Source organism: Solanum verrucosum, unplaced genomic scaffold (genome assembly GCF_900185275.1).
Source record: "Solanum verrucosum unplaced genomic scaffold, falcon-dt-bn FXZP01000070.1, whole genome shotgun sequence".
Lineage (NCBI taxonomy): Eukaryota > Viridiplantae > Streptophyta > Magnoliopsida > Solanales > Solanaceae > Solanum > Solanum verrucosum.
This window is the reverse complement of record NW_026020244.1, coordinates 159,562-165,903: the sequence shown is the minus strand read 5'-3', so window position 1 is coordinate 165,903 and position 6,342 is coordinate 159,562.

Sequence of the window (6,342 nt, the reverse complement as noted above, 5' to 3'; positions counted from 1 at the left end):
TGGCATATTCACGAAAATTTTCCGGGGTCTTTTTCCTCATGTTGGCAAGTGAGGAGCGGTCTGGCACAATGTCAATATTATAATGGAATAGTTACACAAAACATCGAGTCAAATCATCCCATGTATGTCAATTGGCTATATCCTGATCTATGAACCATTCAGACGCAATTCCCACTAGGTTTTCCCCAAAATAGGCCATGAGCAACTCTTCTTTGCCCTCTACACCCCTCAATTGATTGCAATATCTTTTCAAATGAGCTATGGGGTCTCTGTGACCATCATATTTCTCAAACTTTGGGGTTTTAAAACCAGCAGGCAAATGGACGTAGGGAAACATGCACAAATCACTGAATGAGATGCCTTTGTGTCCCCCTAGTCCCTACATATCTCCTATACTATGTTCCAAATTCTTCATTTTCTTAGCCATTTCTTCGTGCGCCTCATTTCTAACTGTCTTATCAATTTTGAAAGGGGAACTATATTGATAAGTCTGGGGATAAGAACTTGGAATTTTAAGGGCCTCGTTAAGGGTGTAGTCATGGTTATGAAGAACTTGGGATGAAGGATCATTGTTGGATTTAGGCACCACTGTTGGATTTGAAATGTTATTAGTCGGCGTAGTTGGCACAAAGAGTGGGCTACTCATCATAGGTGTACTCAAGGGGCACACCGTAGAAGTTCCAGCGATGTTGGATGCGTTAGTGTAGGGGCCGAATCCAGGTGGATAAATTGGATCATTGGTCGATACGTGGATAGGGAATGGCATATTCGCATTCAGGTATTCTCGATTGAAGATGGAGGAGCTTACCCAATCATCCAAGCTTCATACATTTTGGCCATCTATTGTCGCAACATTTTTACCTCATCCACAGACAACGATTCTTGTGCAACCATTTGACTTTGAACGTCATCATTTCTCGACTCTGTTCCCTCCTTGCACGTCATCTTTCCTTTACCTCTTAATCTTGTGTAGTATTGATGAGATGCCAGCTCTAAACACAAACCAACCACCTTAAATTCTTTCTCTTTCTCTCTCTTTAAAAAAAATGTGTTAGGGTTTAGTGTTTTGCAAACGATAATCACACGTTGTATATTATGCACCTAAATTATTTATGTTTCAAAAATCAGTTTCGGAATGCTTTTATGTTTCATCCCGGCTTTAGACAACTTGATTATGTCTTTTAGTCACGTATTTTACTCATTTGCATATTTTTTGAATGTATTTCGATCGAACCCATTGAGGGTTGCCTACGTATCATGTTGAACATGAATCAGATCATTTCGTAGTTCGTGATGATAATAATGTTTTTATTTTTTATTTTTTTAAGAATAATATATGTAAATGAGTTGACCGAAAGCAAATCTTTTTCATTCATTTTCAAATATTCTTAACACAATGATTTAAATAAACATGAGAATAGAAGTAGCTAAGACTACGATAGACTCAAAAATGATTAACGAAAAATAAAATAAAATAACAACTAATAACTAAGAAAAGAAAACAGACTCGGAAAGAAACTAAATCCTCGGATCTCAATCATCTCCAAGAACCTTATAAATCCTAGGCAAGGCTTTAGGTAGATGTGGCGCAAGAACTCGTGCATGTCAGTCCAACCTCTCATCATTTTGGTGTAAATAACCAGCATAAACATCATTGAGTGCATCCCTGAGTTGAAGTACTCAATCTCTGGCTTCATTCATATTGTCATAACAATTCTGTAACCAATGTCGTGTAGTATTGACTTCACGCATCAAATTCTCCCTTTGTTCCTGGAGCTCTTCAATTTGAAAGTAGAGTGTATCTCGCTCAGCTATCCTTTGACCTCTCTCAACCTCACATTCTGCCTGATAAGCACTGAAACGCCTTGCTATTTCCCTTCTCGTTCCATAGAAGCCTCAACTTGATTCTGGAGTCTAGACTATGCGCAGATAAGCTGGACCTTTTCTTTTTTATACTCATCCTCTTGTTGCTCCATAGCACTTGTGACAATGCCCAAGTTTTCTTGTAAGGTCAAAATGGTAGAACGATGTTTTCTAACTCTCACTTCAAATATCGCATCACGTTGGGCCAACTCCTCTTTAGCATTCTTCAGGTCATTACTCAGGACATCCAGAGTAGATCTATAGCTTCTTTCAACTTCGAGGCGAACTTGCTTAATCCTAACCTCAATTTCTGCTTCTCGATTTACAGGTCCTTTCACCGATCCTTCCGACAATACCTTAGGAGGGGGTTGATCGTGAACCCATTCTAAGTATGCTTAGTCCACCTCACCCTTGGTGCGATCCTCCACCCTATCGCGGGGACTTGAGAGCATGCATCCCACTCAAATCTTGAATATCTCTGATTTCCTTAAAGGAATCTCGAAATGAAACTCATACATAAATTCCCGCATATCTTCATTAGGTGGTAAAAACTGGCATCGACCAAGTTGTCGCATAACTCTAAGTGGCATGTAAGGTTGGACACCTCAAAGACCCATTAGGACGATGAACGATCAAAAGGTAAACATGTATATCACCTCGGCTGATGGAAACCAATGATAATTCCACACAATCTTGTCAGCAGTCAAATTATTAAGGTATTTCTTCCAAGCCTCAATATCCTTCGAAAAACTATGATCTTTGATTCTTTCCCATGGCCCCCAATGTAATCATTCCATTCTACTTTGAAGTCCACTACATAAGGGTGATGACGAATGTGCTCAATCATCCATAGTTGTAGTAACATATTGCATCCCTCAAAGTAATCTCCTCCATTCTTGCAAATTGTCAAAGCGCGGTAGATGTCTACCAGAATCATGCGTACGAGGGTGATATTAGGTTTTTTCTCAAAAGTCGTAATGACTGCAGCCAAATTTATGTTGATTTTTTCTCTCTTTTTTGGAAACACCATGATCCCCAAAAAAGCTACTGTGAAGGCATCATAACTGTGTGCTTTCCAGGTCAAATGACATCCATTATGACGAAGTTTCTTTCCATATAACTCAAACCCATCCTTTCGCCCAGATCTTTTGTACAAAAATTCTAATGGAACCCATTCGTTATCAAGACAACCACTTATTTCATTCTCATTTATGTACAATAACTCTAAAAACCTCCTACCACTGATATGTTTTGGTATCATAGGCTCTCTTTTATGAAGATTTTTACCCCTTCCTATGAATGCGCCCATCTCTTCCAGTGTGGGGGTGAGTTCAAAGTTAGAAAAGTGGGATACATTTTTTATCGGATCCCAAAAATGAACTAGTTTTCTATCAAGTCTCATCGTGGCTCAACATACAAAAGGTTTCGTAGAAATCCCAAGTGTTTGAACACCACTCTTTTCCCATAATTCGTCATATTTTCATACTACGTCTTCAAAAGTGTCGGAGCTTTATCTAATGTCATTACGCGAGGCGATTGATCCTTCATTGGCCTCTTATCTCCCTTTCCATATGGATTCATATTTTCTTATATTATGATAATGACAAATTAGGACTTAATAAAACACATTTTTATTTTTTATAAAATTAAAAATAAAGTAAAAATTATCGTATATAATAGTAACAACATGATTGGATACTAAGAAAAATAAACCATCACATCATAGTATTTCTTTATAAAGAAAAAAAATCTTTTATTAAATAATCTGATTAGAGTTGAAAGGAGAAAACAAAATTAGTATAAATTTCTTTTTTTTCTAAATAATTATTATTATAAGAAGAGAAATCGAAAAAAAAACACATAAAAAAATAAGCACTCAAATCTTTTTGTTGTAGTCTAAACCTCTCTAATTAGATAATCCTGCTAGACTTTTAAAATAAAAATAAAAAATAGTATAGTTGGTTTTATTTTATTTTTTCTTAATTTATTTTTACCCTTTTAAAAAAAAATAGTAATAATAACTAAAATAAAATAAAAATAGAATCTTATATTTATGATAGAAGTACAAATTTTTGACAAAGTAAAAATGTTTAATAAAAGGAGGACACCAAGAACTTTGTATTTTTATAAAAAAAAAATTAATTAATTCATCCAAAGCGGGTCGACATTTTGTATAGCCTTCCCAATAATGCAACAAGTAGAACAAAATATGTACATGATGGTCTTAAGTGGGGGTACCTGTCCTAGAAGGACTCGACCCTTGTGTCGAGCCCCATTAATTTAAAAATATGCATGATGCAGATAAATCAGATCCTATTAGGGTTAATCATCGCTGAAACTTATTTTACTAAGTTAGCAACCAAATGAAATGAGTGTCTAAACTGGTTGTAAAACGGGTGGACTACTCGAGTCGGGAAGGGACAGCTTATTGATAGTAGGGCTTTCCGGCCTCACTATTAGTCCTTTCCATCCTAAGATATTTGTCACTATAGATTCCTTCCCAGGAGCATTGCTGCATCTCTAGTATCTCATGGCTCGGGAACGCAATCGCATCTACGAATAAAGTATCTCAGAAAACTCAGATGGGTGCGCGAGGAGAGACAGTTATATAACAATTCACATAATATCAAAGTGATAATCAAGTAGCAAAAAACACATTATACTAACAAACACAATATTCAAAAAGAATAATAATAAAAATAAAGATCAAAGCCATACGCAAGTCAGTATTTTGAAGCTCGAATTCTGGTTATCCCCAGCAGAGTCGCCATCTGTCACACCCCTATATTTTCCCAAACGAAATGTTTAAAAAATAGAGTTTCTCCAATTAAAGTGCGTTTTGAAAAGGGCTTATTTTATTTCAGAGTCGCCACTTGGAATTGAGTTTTGGTGTTCCAAGTCACCTAATTTTAATCCCTAATCAAAAGAAAATTGACTCTAATTTTTAATGGTCTGCGAACTAAAAATATGAATAAGAAATTCTTTTGACCATGAAGAGGATCAAGGCACCATTCGAGTCCCTTAATTCTAGCACGATCGTTTCATTAACTTATATCTTGACCTAACTAAGCTTTTGGATATAGTACTTCTTAGCTATACATTTACTTATATTTCACCCTCTTTGATTTATTGTAGCTGTCTTATTTGAATATTTAGAATTTGAGAAATTTTAGTATTGTCGTTTTAGTGGGAGTAGATATTTGAATTATAATAGGAGGTAACCTTCTATGGGATTTAGGATTAATTTTAGAACAAAAAAATGTTAAAGAGGTTAAGACCATTTTTTTGGAATATTTTCTTATTTTGTTTTAATTTTTTTGCACGTTATTTTTGTAGTTTTTATTTTATTTTTTATTTTTTATTTTTCCAACATTTTGTTTCTTTTTCTTCTTACCTTTCAATTTTTATTTATTTATTTTCTTGTTTTTGTCTAACAAAATGTTTCTCTTCTTATTTTTTTCATTTAAATAATTTTTGGTTAAGTTTTCTTTTCCCCTTTTTTTATTTTACCTATTCTTTATTTTTTACTATAATTACTTTTTATTCACTTTCATCTTTTGTTTCTTCTGTTTCTACCTTTTTTATAATAAATGTTTATTTATTATTTTTTTACTCTGTTTTTTTATGATCTGTTCCTCTTCTTTTTTTTATTATTATCTTTATTTTTCTATTTTGCACTATTTTCTTTTATTACTATATTTTTTCTCTGCTCACATTTTCTTTTTTATTCTATATATTATTATTTTTTATTTTTCTCTTTTTTTAAAAAAAATCTAATTCAGAGAAAATTGATATACATAGTGATATAATAATATATTCCTTCACCAAATGATGATAGTATGAAATTACTAATAACCATCTCACGTTAATGAATTAATGACTCATTCAAATGAACTAATGTTCATCTCCTCCTTTTTTAATATTTAGGATACGATAAATAATTATTCTAATAATTAATTGTCTCTGTAAGTATGACAATATTATTTATTTATTGAAATTCAGAAACTTCAAACGATGACTAATACAGAACCTCTAACCAAATTAATGTAATTAAACTAAAGTCATAAATGAAGTTGTCAATTTGTACAATCAAATAAATGTACATAAGCATGTTGGAATAAAACTAAGAGTAAACAACAACCATCTTTGGATCAAATTAATTAATTAAATTAGAGTCAGGTGTAAAAATATTTTAATGAGCAAATTTGAACAATAACAATTCATGCAATCAAAAATATGAAATGAGTCATAAAATAGTGGCATATAACAATACATGTAATTTTAAGGATTTCATAACATCATAATCAAATTTCGAACAATCATTTCATTGAACTATATAGAAAATTAGAATTACCTTTTCGTAAAACTTAATTCTTACAAAAGAAACTACTACAATCTACAGATTTCCAAAGTTAATTATAATTAATTAACTTTAAGGAGCCACGAACTTGAATCCACAAACAAAAATCTTTCTGACTT